The sequence below is a fragment of the Myotis daubentonii genome, chromosome 1 (genome assembly GCF_963259705.1).
Source record: "Myotis daubentonii chromosome 1, mMyoDau2.1, whole genome shotgun sequence".
NCBI lineage: Eukaryota > Metazoa > Chordata > Mammalia > Chiroptera > Vespertilionidae > Myotis > Myotis daubentonii.
Genome location: NC_081840.1, coordinates 207712123 through 207729890, shown reverse-complemented (window position 1 = coordinate 207729890; position 17768 = coordinate 207712123).

Below are 17768 nucleotides of genomic sequence, written 5' to 3'. Positions count from 1 at the left end.
TAAGAATCTTCAAATACTGAAGTTGGTTATTTACCAGGTCTTATATATCCAGTAGATGTAGCTTCTATAAGCCACAGTCTTTAAAATTCATTCTTATTGATTGATATTCAACAATATTGATTCTACTGTATTAGACTGAGTGGTTTATTTTAAACTACAGTGCAGAGAGCAGTAGTTTGCTTGAAAACAATAAAATAATAATGATAATCATTTTTCCTCTCCCCCTCTTTTAGGCTTTGACCAGGAGAGAATAACTACAAGAAACTACTAATTTACAAAATGTGCAGATGACCTAGTTTATTCATAACCATAGGAGTTTTAATTTATTAAACAACAATTTAATATAAGCAGTGCCTAGTAATTCTAGTTCGCCATGTGTTTTGTAGAGAATAATGTATTACTTAATGGGGAAGATAAATCTATTATTGGAAATTTTTAATAATAAACAAAATTATGTTTGGGTATTTTCATGGGAAGTAATTAGTTGCAAACTGTCCTTCCCTGAAGTGTGGCAGTATTGGTGGCAATTGCTCTTTAGTGGTGAATTCTCTGCTAACTGACCTACCCACATCTTGCTTCAGTGGAATGGAGAGAGGACCGGGAGTGGGAGGACAGTGTGGGAGGTCCAAGGTCCAAAAGAGGGCTCATTAAAATAAATCCCTGTCATCCTTTAGCTCTGACCCCTTTTTCCAGCTACCACAGAGGGGATCTAGAGATAAAGGAGAAGCAGCAGGTGAAGGACTTGGCTTCATGGCCCCAAATTACTCGAGAGACTGCAGAAAGTCCAGGTGCTCCAGAAAACCTCTCCCTCCACTGGAAGACTCCTTTGCATCAAAGCATTCGTTCTAGATGGCCCTTGGTAAAATGCTAATGTTAAACCAGGGAGGGAACAGGTTAATTCATGTGAATCTGTGAGCACTTGGGCATTCATTGGTAATTGTGTTATAGGTAAGCTTTGGAAACTGGCTGTGTATTGTTTGAACCCTGCAAGTGACAAAAGCCTGGCTCAGTCACACTTAAATAAGGAACTCGTTGGTTCATAAAGCCATGGGATTAAGTGGAGAGCTTCAGGAATAAGGCCACATGGTCTGAAACCAACAACTCAGACACCACCAGAATTCTCTACCAGCCGTGGGCAAACTACGGCCCGCGGGCCAGATCCGGCCCGTTTGAAATGAATAAAACTAAAAAAAAAAAAAAAGACCGTACCCTTTTATGTAATGATGTTTACTTTGAATTTATATTAGTTCACACAAACACTCCATCCATGCTTTTGTTCCGGCCCTCCGGTCCAGTTTAAGAACCCATTGTGGCCCTCGAGCCAAAAAGTTTGCCCACCCCTGCAGCCCATCTCCCAGTTCTATTTCTCTCAGGGTATTGATAGAATATTCTATTATTGAAGATAAGCTTTCTCCATACAGCCCAAGAAGATTAATACAGACAGATCTGTACTTGTCTTCCTAGCTTAGCAACACCAACAAAAAAGAGATTTCTTCTTTCATCCAGCACCTATATCAACCCAAGGGGAGGCCATGAGTGGTCCAAAGGGTTACATACTTACTCATTGGGCCAATCACTGTTGTCAAGAGGAAGGGGCACTATGATAGGTTTAGTGCCCATCCTTGTAGCCCTAGGAGTAAGAAAGTTAGTAATGAAACCTTCTACAGGGCTCAGTATTTCAACCAACTTAGCAGAATCCTACACACATCTGACTTCCAGTGGTACAGACTATCTGAAATGTCACATCTCTCCTCCCCTTTTTTTCTTAAATAATATCAATCAGTAACCACTAATATGGCTGCAATAGTTGTTTAAATATTAAAATATAGCTGTTTCATGTGGTAAAGAATCACTCCTCTAAGTTATCCTGAATGCCTGCCTGAGACCCTGGCCATCCCAGCTCCTCTCCTGGGACCCTCGGAATTCTTCCATGATCCAGCAGCTGGATTATTGTCTGGCACAGATAGGGACCCTAGAGATCAGAACCCCTCTGATGTGTACTCCATTTGATTGGTCAGTGCTGATGGGTGATAGTTTGAACATCACCCTAGGCTGGAAGTCTAACATCCAGTGGCCCTCCTCAGCTCCTGAGTCCACTCCAAAATGTAAGACAGAAGTACAATAGACAGAGGTCACCGGACCTCATCCTTATGTTCCATTTGAAATCTTGCTTTAGATACCGAAAACCTGAAATTAAGTCAGATTTCCATGACCCATGACCAGCAAATATGACCCTGTGGGTGATGTTTATTTTGCTAGAGGAGAAAAAAAAAAAAAGCTCAGCTTATGAGTAAGAGATGCAGGCTATGTATCCAAAACAGTACAAATATGATTTTAAGAATTTAAAAAGTGGGAAAGACAGAATTAATTTGATAGCCCATCCAAGGACATCCTCAGATCACTGCATCCTTTTTTCAGCTGGGCCAGAGCGGTGTGATGGGACAGAAAGGACACTGGATTTGGGGCTACCTGGGAATAGTAGAAAGAACAGGTTTTAACTGGTTCCCTAGTTACAATCTATACACTAGTCACTGCATCTGTAAAATAGGGAATAATAATATTTACCTAAAAGTGCTCTGAGGCATGAATGAACTAAGGTATGCTGAGTGCTTGGCATGCAGTAGGCACTCAATAAAAGTAAATGCATGGGGTTTATTTTTTGCTTTTACTCTCCTTTCTTGTTCTCTCTCTACCCACCCCCTACTCCTATCCAACACGCACACACACACACACACACACACACACACACACACTTGCACAGGAATTTGTAGTGGGACCACAATCAGGACACTTAATGTATATGCCTTAGTTTTGCAACATGAAAGGCAGGGATCTTGCAGGATGTCTCGAATGGTGAGACTATTAATGTGAATCAGGATACAGAAGTGGGGGACTGCTAGTTGTCAAGAGGAGCAAAAGGAGATGACAGGTTTACATAATTTCCCATGCATATCTCCATAGTTTCTATAGCATAGCATACAAAACCATCTACACAGTTTGCCTGTGGATTAAAGCCAAGCTCTATAGTATTGAACATGCCAATCATTTTATCAAATGATCCCATCTTTCAGAATATTTCTGGCCTAGAGTAGATACTCCATAAGTACTTGTTGAGTAGAAGAGTGCATTTGTGATGAATCTACTGCCTTTGTAAGGCAAAGGCAGTATAAAGTAGGATGTTTTAAGGTATGTGTGGGCTGACTTCATACCAAACCCAGACTAATATGTGAAGAAAGAAAAATGAACCAGCTCACGATTATGCTGAAGTTTACACTTCTCCTCCAACTGGTAATTGCTTTAAGAAGAGCCTTCTGACTCAGTCATTGTCAGCTAATAGATGAAAATGTATGCTTTTCTAAGGGTATATTTGAATCTCTAAAGTCTTGTGTTTCACACCAAGAAACATATTTCAGTCAACATTTCCACTTACTAAAAGGAAGTAATCAGTGAATGAACTTTGTTTTTAAGGAATTACCTTTGGGAAGTAGAAATCTATGCATAATTCATGAGTTGGCAAATGATTTTTCTGCTTCTGCAGCATTGCTCACATAAAACACCTGGCCCAGAGGTGTGAAATTCCCCTCTTCTCTGAAGATCCATCAAGTATTAAGTGTCTTCTCTCAACAGACACTGTTAGAGAAGTTCAAAGTGATGGCAAGAAACCATTAGAGCCCTGACTGGTTTGGCTCAGTGGATAGAGCATCAGCCTGCGGACTCAAGGGTCCCAGGTTCGATTCCAGTCAAGGGCATGTACCTTGGTTGCAGGCACATCCCCAGTAGGAGATGTGCAGGAGGCAGCTGATCGATGTTTCTCTCTCATCGATGTCTCTAACTCGCTATCCCTCTCCCTTCCTCTCTGTAAAAAAACAATAAAATATATTTTTTTAAAAAAAGAAACCATTAGAGAAAGGGAGGGGTGTTATCAAGAGTTAAGTTGTAATCTACACTAATAAAAGAGAAAGATGAAAATTGACCATACCTTCGCAACACCCACCAGCCAATCAGGAGTGCGTATGCAAATTAACCCAACAAAGCTGGCAGGTTGATTTGCATACGCAGACACTGAGTGGCCAGGGGAGGGTGGGGGATGCACCACCCCAGCCGCTCTAGGCCTCTGGGCAGCATGGGAAGGCAGAAAGGCGGCTCTGGGCTGGAGCGAAGGCGGTGCTGACAGCCAGGGGAAGGAAGGGCCATTCTGCACAAATCTTCGTGCATTGGGCCTCTAGTGTTATAAATAACACACATTCCTTTAAGTTAGATGTTTCTGGGGGGTGAAATTTCAAAAGCTGGATAAAAGAATGGCATGTGACTCTTACCTTATGAAAGGCCTTTGAGCCACAGTAAGGAATTTAGACTGTCTCCTACAGCAACAAAGAGTCATTAAATGTGTTCAGCAGCATGTGTGGGTGATGGACTTATGAGCTTTGGAAAGATGATGCTGGCAACTTGTGGAGAATGAACTGGAGAGGATTAGCCTAGAAGGAAGGAGCTGAAGAGGAAGCCATTATGATAGCCAGGTAATCAATGCAGGGGACTGAGCTCAGACCATTTCAGTGAAGATGCTGATTAAAGGAGGCCCAGGATATGCGAGTGGAGGGTGTCAATAAATATCTCAGCAGGCAGGGAAAGGACATAGGAGTCAGGACTGACAATATGACTTAAATGTAAGTGGCAGGTTAGCCTCAAGGGTGAAGTTAGACACCTTTCTGTTTTAATCCTTGCTTCTCATGACATGTGTATATATAAAAGGCTAAGCGACCAGCTGACCAGCCAGTAGGGATGCTGCGCACTGATCACCAGGAGGCAGATGCTCAATGCAGGAGCTGCCAAGTGACAGCAACTTTACAGAGTGCCCTCTTGCACTCCAGGAACCCTCAGGGGATGTCAGACTGCCAGTTTTAGCCTGATCCCCGCAGGCCAGGCAGAGGGACCCCACCTGCCAGAAGGACCCTACTCACTCCGCAGACACCCTTCGAGCCCTGGCACTGCCCCAGGTGCAGCTGGCCAGGGAGGGACTGCAGGAGGTTGGCTTCAGGGCACTTCCAGCCTGTCTCACCCGGTCGTGCCCCGCCGGCCACCTTCTAATTAATTTCCTTTCAATGTGAACAAATCCATGCATGGGATTCTAGTCCTATATAATAAAGAGCTAATATGCTAATTACCCCTCTGTGGAATGACCTTCCAGAATGACCAGTGGGCGGGGCCGCGGGGCCACAAGGCAGCCAGGGCCATAAAGCACGCAGGTCCTCGAGGGCCGAGGCAGCCGGGGTCATGAGGGCCAAGGCAGCCAGGGCTGCAAAGGCCTACTCTTGCACGAATTTTGTGCATCGGGCCTCTAATTTTAAATAAAAGGTTAGTTAATTTCTGTTTTGTGTGCCTGGAACACTGGTCTGATTTTTATTTGTTTAAATGACAGTATTGAGGAGGGGTTTGGGGAAGATACAGGAAGGTATAGGGAGCATAAATAGTGATGGCTGGAGACTTGACTTGGTGTGGTGAACACACAATACAGTGTACAGATGATGTGTTAGAGAATTGTGCACCTGAAACCTGTATAATTTTGTTAACCACTGTCACCCTAATAAATTCAATAAAATGCAAAAAAAAAAATAAACGACAGTATTATTTAGAATATTTTTATCTCTAATTTTCAGGTTTCAGGAAATTTGTTTACCTTCCAAAATACCTCCATTCACATGGGGTAGGGGTGAGGGGTGGGGCTTCTGGAAGCAAGAGGAGAGGGGGAAAAAAGCTCCTTTTTTTTTTTTTGCCCTAAAACCTTAAATCCTTTATCATTGTAGAGATAAAAACGTAATTTGTTTTATCCATTTTGACAAAAATAACACAGGTTACCTAAATAGAGTTTATGTTTTAGGATCTCAAAACTTAAAATTACTACATTTTATTCCCCCATAAAGGCCCACCGTATGGTGTGGTCTATGTACCACTGGTAAAAGTAATACAGAAATAGATGTGTGTGTGTGTTTTTTCTTTTTAAAGATTATACAATTATTTATGATTTGTGTTTATTTATCATAGTGATAGGAAACTTCTTTTTATTTATTTTGGGGGGCAATCAAAAGGATATAGGACAGAATCATTATGGGGTGTGCGTTTTTTGTTGTTTTGTTGTTTTTTTTGGTGGGGGAATCAAAGAAATATCACATTTCCTTATTTAAATAAAATTAAATCAGGTTGTGAGCTTTATTTCCCAAATCTCAGGTTTGGGGGAACTCCTTCCCCTTCCTGATAGTCAAGTGGGGGAAGAAGGGTGATTCTACTGTAAGGACATTAGGGAACAGGCGTTTTGATCCCAGTTAAAATCTACCCAGTCCAAGTGTTGCAGGTGGGCAGCCATGGCCCCTCCAGGCTGAGTGGAGACATAAGAGACCTTCTGAGCTGGCTCCTCTTGGGGCCTAGCGTGCAGCCCTCATCACTTTCTTGTTGATGCCCCATTAGAATTCAGCATTTCTACTCAGCAAGACACTGTGGGCCTTTACCCCTCTAGAAACCAACTCCTTCTCAACCTATCAGCCTCCTCTTGCCTGCCTTAGAGCTTTGTTCCTGGGTGTCTTCCAGGGCTGTCAAAAATAAGTTCTGTTACTTCTCCCCTCTGAGCCACAGGATGGAACGGCTCAGATAAAAAGTATAAGGGAAAGAGAAAAGGAATTCTCACTTTTCCTTACACAATAGGAAGAATGCGCTGGAATTTAATATCTCTATAATGTAGTCTGCTATACATTTCATTGAAATCCCTAGTCTCGCCACAGCTTCTCTTTCAAGCCAGACTCAGAAGTATGGTCAGAGAGGCCTGGTTTGAGGAGATGGTTGGGCTGGACTTGTGCCCAGGGTGCAGCAGAGAGGAGGTGACAGAACTGTGCTTTTTTTTTAGACGATGGAAACCTCCAAGGGACTAGATGGTGGCCAATATCTAGATTCTCCAGGGGGAAGTATGTGCTTCTTTCATGTGCTGTGTGTCCTAACAACCAAGGAATCCTAGATTCTGGTCCTTTTCATGGTTGTTGGGAAAAGTGTATATTTTAACCAACATTCAATGTTTGTCTACTCTTTATAAGGACAAAGCAGTTCTTGAGTAGACCACTGCTCTTTTAAATCAAAGGGACCATTTTATTCAATGGACTCATTTTGTTCATAATATATTTACTAGTAGAGCAAAAATTTTAAGCCCTGGAGTCAAACTTCACCAACTTTAATTTCCATTTCAAGCGTTAACAAGTTGCCAAATTCAGGTTCTTAATTTTTTTTTTGCTTTAGAACCTGAAAGTTTGCAAGGGTATTAATTCTGAGACTTAAGACCTAACTTGGATATCACTGGGGTCAATCAATCTGTGCTCAGGTATGTTCATTCTTTTCCTTTCTGGAGGTCGCTGGCTTTTAAAATTTAATTTATTTAAACTAAGAAAAAAACAGTTCAGGGGTGATGAATTTCCTTTTAATATTAACTTTAACTTAGGTAAAGAAAACTAGGTTAATGAGAAGAAAAAATAATAAATTTTTTGATGTGTCAAAAATTGTGCAGGAGGCAAGAGCATGAATGCAGTTCTATTGGACCCTAGACAAAGAGAACACGGGATCCCAAGTCAGAAGATTCAAGTCCTAGCTTGGCCATGTTTTGCTGAAACCCATCTGTTTAATGGGGACAGTAACATCCACTGTGTGGGATCTTAATCAAAAGAGACAGAATATGTGATGGAACCTCAAAACCTGCCAAGTGCCGCGGGAATGTTAGCTTTCACTGTGGCAGGTGCCTGGAGCGCCTCTCCGATGTTCAGGTGCTAATTTACAGTTGCTTTTCCAGAGAGAGCTGTAGCCCAGGGGGCTCGCCTTCCCTGCACGGTGTACTGGGCCCTAAAATGCATCTGTTGCTTCCTGATGATGTTATCCATCTTTAGGGGAAGGGCCGTATTGATTTGCTTCCCTTCGAAGTGCTTCTGCGAATTGATCTGGCCGGCCTGCTGATGCAGGCTTGCTAATGCCTCTGCCTCCCCGGCTGCGGTTGGAAATGATCCCGCTGCGGGGAAAAGGCCGGATCCTTCTCGGGCCTGGCCTGGCTCCTCCAGGTCTGAACAGCCGCCCAGCCGCTGCTTAACTCCTCCAGCAGGGTTCTCCTTATTCAATAACAACCAGTGATCTCAGACTGTGGTTCTGCTCCCAGCAGGAGTGGAGGCTGGAAGCCATGGATATTTTCATGTGTATTTTCCTTGTTTAAACTAGCCAAAGCGGGGAGGGGCAAAAAATGCCAGATGCTCCTGGAATACTCAAGTCATTTCTATAATTTTTCCATCCCGAACACAGGTTCAATAGAGACAGTAAAACCACTGAAGAAAGTGCATGGGGTTTTGAACCCAAGTTTCCACCACTTACTCCCTGAGCAATCTCATTCAAGCTACTCATCCCATCCAAGCCCAAGTTCATACATCCAGAAAAATGGGAATGATCACACTTATCCATAAGGTTGCTGTGAGGACTAAATGAAATAACTCCTACTCTGACCCACTGAGGAGCACAGCAGGTTCTGGACCTATACATTCGTGTCTTGGAACATGGTGGGACTTTGGTTAAGTACAATCCAGGCTCAGACTGGAGAGTCTAGGCTTCCCTGGATCAGCCTACTGCAATACTTAACCAAAAGGGGATTGGAACTTGGGTCCTGAGCTGGGAAGAAGTACGGACCCTCTGCTCCTCAGAGAAAGTCTTAGTTCACAAAGAGGAAGGACCTAATGAGGTAACACCTGCCATTTGGGGCCAACCCCCTAAACTCAACCCTATATATATAGCTGCTTCTGGCTATCCGACAGTGAATTGGGCTCTGAGGAAGTGCCTTAAAGAGATGAGCAGGGAGAGGAGTGTCCCCCACAGGGATCGCACCCTCTCCCAGAGCACTGTGGAATCCTTCCTGTTCCCTCTGCTTGGGCCCAAAAAGCACCTGGCACAGGTCAACACTCACTAGGATTAGCTATTGGAAGGATGTGATTTAGGATCCATAGACTGATGCATACAACAACAGAAGGCTCTTGAGTATTCAATCACACACTAGACGGTATACAAACACTGCCTTGTGCACAACCAAGACCCTTATGGTTTACCAGCTGTAGGAATTCTAACCAGCTATATAATCTCTTTAAGTCCTGGTTTTCTTATCTCTGAAATGTAAATAATCATAGTACCCATCTCATAAGGCTATTGCCAAGGTAAAATGAGAGAATGCATGTAAAATGCTTAACACAGTTTCTAGCACATAATAAATCCTGAGTAGAAGTTTGTTATTATTGTTGTTGTTGTTATTACTATTACTATTATTATTATTATTAGCTGTTAGTAGTAGGTTTCCTTTTTCATGTAGGCAAGGTATGTTCGTAGACCTGTTGCAAGGAGGTTATTTACTGGGCACCTGATCTCCCTAATCCAGTCCTTGGGAAGGTTGCTTCATGTTTCATTGGAAGGTGTTTTGAGAAGTAGAGATGATGCTGGCATATGAGTTTTTGCAAGAAGACACAAGTTGCATTTTGAGGAATGATTTGGGGGGCGAGGGGGCTTAAGATAATTATGTCCTTTCATTAACCCAGGATTCTTCTTAAATTTCTATGTAGGAGATAGGATACTCCTTAGTTACTAACTCTCTAATGGGACTATCCTAGGTTTGGTTAGGACTAGCTTTCATGTCATTCTAGTGGGAAAATGCGTTCTGGGATTTCCCAATGAATCACAGATGAATTAGCCAATTCTCATGGGTAATGTCCAAGTCCATCAACATTTTCCTGGGGAGTAGAAACCTTAAATGAACATCATATTGATGGTGTTGTGAAATGATTATGAACTTTGATGACAACAGACCTGAATATTCTAATCCATCTGCTACTTGCTGGCTTAAAAATCATTTAAGTTTCTCCAACCTGTACATGCAGCAGCCTGAATGTCATTCTCACATCCGAGTCCATCTGGTGAGTCCTACTCAACATTCAGCACAAATGGGAACTTTTTGAGGTTGCCTCTTCTACTGGTTAAGAGAGTTGGTTTAGTTCTTTAACACAGACCAAACAATTGACAGCAGAATAAATATATGTATTTCTCTGAAAAAATTAGTAATAGAGGGTATTAGGGTGGTCCTACTCCAAGGTATGATCCATGGGCCCAGGTGCCTTCTGTTTCACCACCTGGTCTTTATTCTACCCCACAGCAAAAGGAAAAGAAGTGGAGGATTCTTTAAAAGGCGGGACCTAGAAGTGGCACAGATCACGTCTGCTCACATCCCATTAGCTAAAACTTAGGCACATGACCATGTCTAGGTTCAAGGGAAGTGTAGTCTCTATGTGGATGGCCATGTCCCAGCCAGTCTAAACGTCAAGGGGTTCTTTTACTAACTGGAAGAAGGGAAGAATGCTTATTAGTGAGCGTTAGCAGTCTCTCTTTCTCTCCCTTCGAGGCACAGTTAAGAGTGTAGGGACCATGTTGAATTCCTTTTTGAAAACCAAAAACTATGCAGCCATTAAAAATAAGGTAGAGCTACAGGTTTTGACAGGAAATGACCTTTGGGATATATGTTAAGTAAAAAAATACAAAGAAAGTACATTATTTTCTAACTACTTTGCTATACACCCAAAACTAATACAGAATAATATTGGATGTAAACTATAATTGAAAATTTTTTAATGTTTTTAAAAAATACAAAGTATAGAAATTGAGTATAATATGACACTTGTGCTCTTATATAAATTGATTATCTTAAAGCTACAAAAAAAGCTTCTAACACTGGCTACTTTGGGAGTACAGAAGTAGAAGGCAGATATACTTTTCACTGAATAACCTTTTAAATCATTTGAATTTTTACCCTGTGCATGTATTACATATTCACTTTTTAAAACTTTAAAATCGCTGAATTATTCAGACCTGTTTCTATTACTTAATACAAACCTCTTTTTCTACAAGTAGGTATAAATGACACAGAAACTACTCCTAACCAATCCTAGAACTAACAGTGCTGAAGGATGTTCCACCAAAGAGAAAATAACAACTGGACTATCATTAAGATAGGATTATCTCCTTCTAAGTACAGTGGTACCACCTTATCCAAGACCCCAAGGGGATGCCTGAAACCTCAGATAGTACTGAACCCTATAAATACTATGATTTTCTTACATATACACCTTTTCACTTAAAGAAAGCACTCAATTGCTTTCTCTCTGGAATTAAAAAAAAAAAAGGGACTCTTTAATGTTTCGATGGAATTCAAGAAAATCTCAGTGTAAGTAGATAAACGTCCTCAGACATTTTTAAATATCCTTTAAATCTGACTCCCTCCTTCAAAAGAAGGCAGGAATGGCCCTGGGGATGAGTTTCCATGTGTGACTGTCCTGATAGGTGGTCAGGTGCAGAAATAGTTGAAATGTCTGACTATTTTAACAGCTCTCTAGACTTTCCATAAATGTGAAGCGAAGGCTCCACCAGAAGAATCTTTTGCCCACTTTGTTTTAAAATCAATGTTAGAAAACACACATTTACTAGCCTTCAAAATATGGTCAAGAGAACAGTAATGTTTTCCACTCTCTTCCCTCTTTGAATTTATGTTGCACTGACTTAAGACTAAAATGAAGGTGGATATGAATCAGACCTGCAAGAAATCAAGGACATCATAGCAGAAGACAAAAGAGAGCTGGGCTTCCCATATTAGTCTCCGCTTAAAAAAAAACACAAAACTGAGATTCACATACTACAAAATTCACCCTTTGTAAGTGTCCAGTTCAGCTTCTCTCTCTCTCTCTCTCACCCTTCCCTCTCTGTGTACACAAAGAGGCCATGTGAGAACACAGCAAGAAAGTTCCATCTACAGCCAGGAAGACAGATCTCACCAAAACCACCTTAATCTTGGACTTCTAGCCTCCAGAACTGTGAGAAATAAATTCCCCTGGTTAAGCTGAAGAAGAGAATGAAGAAATGAACTGGGGTCATGTAGGCAAACTGCTGAATTACTACAATCAAGGCTAAGGAAAGAATGTTCGCATATCCAGACCACCAATCATCTCCCTCTCAGCCCTGACCAGTGTGGCTGAGTCGGTTGGAGCATCGTCCCATGGTCCCATGCACCGAAGGGTCACATGTTCAATTCCCAGTCAGGTCACATGTTTCCGGTTCTATCCCAGTTTATGGGAGGCAATCTCTCTCTCTCTCTCTCTCTCTCTCTCTCTCTCTCTCTCTCTCTCTCCCCCTCTCTCTCTCCCCCTCTCCCCTTCCCTCCATCCCTCCCTCTCCCTCTCCCTTCCTCTCCCTCTAGAATCAGTGAAAAACATATCCTCAGGTGAGGATTTAAAAAAAAAAAAAAAAAAAGAACCACCATCTCAGAACAATTCAACGGCTAATTATGCAGGACGAATTCTTCTGAAGAACATGCTTTTCACTATGATAACTCTTAGCTTTTCTTTCTTCTTCAGAACACTCTGGGAATTGCCTAGTGTGTTTGCAGCTTGAAAGCCCTAAGACCCTTGAATAAATCGTTATTATTTATTTCTAAAACAATAAAAATTAAAAAGTGTACAATTCCATGAGGTTTAATATAGTCACAGGGTTGTTTAGCCATGACCACTACAGAACATTTCTGTCATCCTCTCTCCCTTTACTACCATTGGCTTAGGGTGTGAGCAGGAAGGCTAAGGTCAGGGCTGTTTTCTCAGTGACTCTTCTAGACTCTGGGACCTCCCACAGAATGGGGCTTTGGGAGCCAAGAGATAGGAGCTCAGAACCTACCTCTGACACTTAGAAGTTGCTCAGTCTTTCTATTACTTAGGATTTTTTTCACCAGTAAAAATGAGAACAATAATATCTACCTCAGGAGGCTTGAAAGACTATATACAACACATAACACATGCAAAACAGCTAGCAGAGTACCTGCACATAGTAAGCACTCTGAAGGTACCATATCCTACGCCACAGACAAACCAGGTTTTCATTCCACTTCTCCCTGAGGTGGCTATGACGCTGGAGCTTACAGAAATTAAGTTTTACACCCACGCTCTTCCTGTTCTGGAAATCACCACTGAAATCATTGGCTAGCAAGTAGCAAACAGTCATCCACTTGGTTCCCTAATGACATTACCTCCAGGTAAGAAGCCTTTATTTCCCCCTTGATGTCTGATTTTCCCCAGAGGAAGGTCTTTGACATCAAACACATGGCTAAAGTAACATCATTGCTCAATCACTTGGCCTTGGGGTATTTGAACAAACCAAATAGCAGCAGGTTCAGACAAAATATGAGTATCAGCCAGACAAATGAAGAATTCCTTTCTTCTTCTTCTTCTTCTTCTTCTTCTTCTTCTTCTTCTTCTTCTTCTTCTTCTTCTTCTTCTTCTTCTTCTTCTTCTTCTTCTCCTCCTCCTCCTCCTCCTCCCCCTCCTCCTTCTTCTCCTTCTTTTTCTTCTCCATTTCCTTCTCCTTCTCCTTCTCCTTCTCCTTCTTCTTCTTCTCAAACTTTTGAGCCTTTGATTAAGAAGCTGGGGTTTGGGTTGAGTCCTGACTTTGCCATTATTAGAGGTATGACTTAGACAAGTGACCCAATAGCTTTGGATTTCAATAATGGGAAAGAAGGGATGCACTGCCTTTTTCATAGAGGGCTGCTCTGTGTGCACTCGACACAGGGCCCGGCTCGTGTAAACACTCAAAACGTGGTATGAGGATATTCCAGTCCTGTTGAGACCTTTGCATCTCCTTCTACTTTCTCATGATGTCTCACTGTCTTCAAAATTCAGGAACTTTCTTTGTTCAGCTTTGGGCACTTGTTTTATTCTGTCTTGTCCTTTGAAGGAACATGTGATGGGTTTAAAACGTCTCTAAAATGTCTTCTACCTGTAAAATAAAATAATTACATGCTCTGGCCCTAATGAGAAGTTCTTAGTGTCAGAGCTTCACAGAGAGATGGACCACCCTGCTTTTACCAATTAGCCAGGAGCTCTTCACTATGCCACAGACCCCTTGGCAGCTGGTGATGCCCATGAACTCTCTCAAGATAACATTTTTAAATGCAGAAAACAAAGTGCATTGTATTATAGAAGAAGTCAGTTACAATAGTTATCAAAAATATTTTAAAACAAATTTGTAATACAGTCATGTATGTGCTTCTTTATTAATGAATTAAAAGCAAGATCTAGTGGCTGGTCTGATAATTACCATAATTTCAATTTAATGGTGATGTGATATATTGAGATATATCACATCACCATTAAACTCTAATGTGAAATAAAAATATCTGTGATCTGTACACCTGAAACTAATATAATATTGAATGTCGGCTATAATTGAAAAAGAAAAAATTTGTGAGTTCCATTGGTGACAAAGTCACAGGTACTAATAATACCATGGCTTCGTTGCCTACATTTGTCCTTGAAGAAAATGCTAAATTTCAGGTAGGGATTAGTAAAAATATATATGTATTTTTTTCCTATCTTCCTTGAATTCCACCCATAAACTCAAGGTTAAGAACTCCTGTGTTAAGCCAAGACTAACACAATCCAAAATTCCACTGGGATGATGATGACATGGTCATTGACTGTTTTAGGATGATGCTGAGGAGACCACAGCCCTTTGCATTATACTTTACTCTCCAACATGAACACACTATTGGGTGAAGGCAGCCAGTCACTGTATCTGTTTAGATTTTTGGTGCACATCCAACTGCAGTCAAAGCTAGAAAATTAAGAATTTGGTTTTTGCCATTTGCACCACTTGTCATGGTGGCAACAGATGAGCCCAGAGGTTGACATCTTTTCCTGACATCCATTCCTGTGCACCAACTGATATCCTGTACTTCATAAATGTAATCCTTTTTCCTTTCATGTTCCATTCCCCTGGCTACTTCTCCTCTTGTTCATTTACCAGAAAGAGACCGTGAGCTATAACTATGCTGCCCTCCTGCTGGAGATCCCAAAGCAACTCCCTTTCAGCTTTAGACTTCATTCTGAATCTGGCTGGGAATCTCATCCCAGTACCGCCCTCCTGTTGCCCTGTCTACCCTTCACCTACCTTTCTGCGTCATTTTGAGAGATGAGATCTCCTCCCAGGTTGGTAGTGCATGACCTCATAGGCTGAAAACGAATTCTTCTCCCTGTGGAGATAATAAAGGAAAGTGGTTAAAGAGCTTGGGCTCCGGAGTTGGATTCATGCTTCAGTACTACTACCTGTGTGGCCCTGGGCATCTTACCTAACCTCTCTATGCCTCAGTTTCCTCCTAAAAATAAATGGGAATATCATTTTCTCATAAGGTTGTTGTAAGGATTAAATGCTTTAAAGCTTATAAACATAAAAGTATCTGGCATATAATGAGAACTCAATAAATATTAGTAGCTATTACTTGGGAGCCCTTGGCTGATTCTAGGTTGTTACTGTCACCCTCAGCAAAGTTCTCCAGTTCCAGCCTTTGCATATTCTCTCAGACTTTGTGTTCCTGGGCCATTGACTTGACAACTGAGGGCTTTTTTTTTTCCCAATGGGAGGATTTTTTTTTACTGATTTTAGAGAAACACCGATCAGTTGCCTCCTGTATGCGCCCTGACAAGGCGATTGAACCCACCACCTAGGAATCGATCCTGCAACTCTTTTGGGATGACACTCCAACCAACTGAACCACCTGGCCAGGGCTGAGGTCTCTTCTAATCTTCTACGATTTGAACAAGAGAGATAATGAATCTAGAAGTGATGTAATAATAATATTCATAATAGTTGACATTTGCTGAAAACTTCGTGCTATGTCAGATGTTTGCTGTGTATCTTATTTAATACCCCCAACAACCCCACAAGTCTATATTATTATTCATATTTACAGTTGATGAATCAAGCTTATCAGGAGGGATTAAGTTATTCAGCATCCAAGTCACTCAGATCCTTTCCCTGAATTGAGGGGCATCTTTATCCAGCTGGCTTCCCCAGAGAAGCATCAGGGTGAGTGATAGACAGCTACTACATGTTGAGTTATCAGTTCCCCTCTGAAACCACTCAGGCTCCTGTACTTGGCCATCTTGAAGGAGACTTGGCTCAGAGGTGGCCATCTGGCATCAGCTCCTGCAGCTTTTGTGAAGTCACATGTGATCCCGGAGTTGCCAGGAAAAGGGATGCCTTGATGAGCCAAAATGCAAATTCCTTGGGAGAGGAAAAGTGAAAGTGAGCTTGTTCACACTGTGCAGGACTCCAAGGAAATGACACAACCCGAGAGACACGGTGTCCTGCCTCTAGGCTCCATCAGATTACAGAGACATTAGTTTGCATTTGATCATAAACTTGCCTCCCAACGAACAGCTTTGCTTCTTTGACCAGTAGGAGAGGCAGAAGTGGCCCAAATTAAAAAGAAGTTGATATTGAAATACCAAAGTGCGGTGCCTCCAGAGATTTTAAATGCCATCCTCTGGAAAGCTGGGACAGGTGGGGGGTAGGGAGCATGGTTTCCTCACCAGCCCCCAGAGTTTCAATTGTCCGGGAGATAAATTATTTCCAGGTCAAGGCCAGGAAAAAAGAGTTTGAGTATCCTCATCTAGTTTGGTCACTTCTCAAAGGATTTCTGGGGCCTTCACTGGGGTTTCTTTGGCTACTTGGTTTTCCTCTCTTTTCTCTACCTTTCTCCTTTCTCTCTACTCCTTCTTTTCTTTCTGTCTCCTGGTCTTGCCTTCTCCAGAATGCATGTCCCACTGGCCATCCCATCAGCTCTCAGAGGCTTACTTGGTGGCCCCCAATGCGTAAGGCTCATTCTTCCCTAGTCAAGCCCCAGGCTAGGTTACCTGGGCTTTGAATTCTTTTTTCATCAATAAATTCCTGCTTTTATTTTTTCTTCTCCCAGACTTTTCTAAGTTATATTTCCAACCAAAGATTGGGCTCTATGGAATCTGTGACTGCTGGCATCTTAGACCAGCACAATTGATGCCACTGTTTATAGAATGTTATTCTAGGGGAGAGGGGTGGGTTCTGAGAGGCATTTAGAGACAGATTTTTAAATATATATATATATATTAAAAATCAATATATATTAAAAATCAATATATATATATATATATATATATATATATATATATATATATATATATATATATAGATTTCAGAGAGAAAGGGAGAGGGAGAGAGACAGAAACATCAATAATGAGAGAGAATCACTGGGTAGCTGCCTCCTGCGCACCCCCACACTAGGGATAGACCTGCAACCCAGGCATGTGCCCTGACCTGGAATCGAACTGTGAGCTCCTGGTTCATAGGTAGATGCTCAACCACTGAGCCACTTTGGCCGGGCCAGATTTTGTTTTAAAGACTATTTAAAAGCCCTTTAGAAAAACCATTAAAAGTTAGATCCAAAGGTTTGAAATTTCTGAATGAAACCTTCATGATCTGCTGCAAGCCATATTTGGATGCTTAAAGTGAGAAGCCCTGATAAATTCAAGCCACATCCGCTGCTAATCCTCAGACCAGAGGAGGCAGAGTGTGGCTTCCCCTCAGATGTCAGATGAAGGAACTGACTTATCTACTTATAAGGCCCAACCACAGGGGTACCAAGTTAAGTACCTGAAGTTCACACAGGCTTCTACTGAAGAAGGTGGCCCTACCAAACAGTCCAAGATGGAGACAGAATTTCATCTTGGAGCTGTGCTGATGACTGCTCCTTCCAAAAGGGGATCATTGAAACTGTCAGAGGCTGCTTCACACACCCCCATACACACACCCCTGTTCCCAATGTAGTCCCAATTCTGGAACCTTCCTATTTGGGTTTCTTAGAGTGTAGTTCAGTG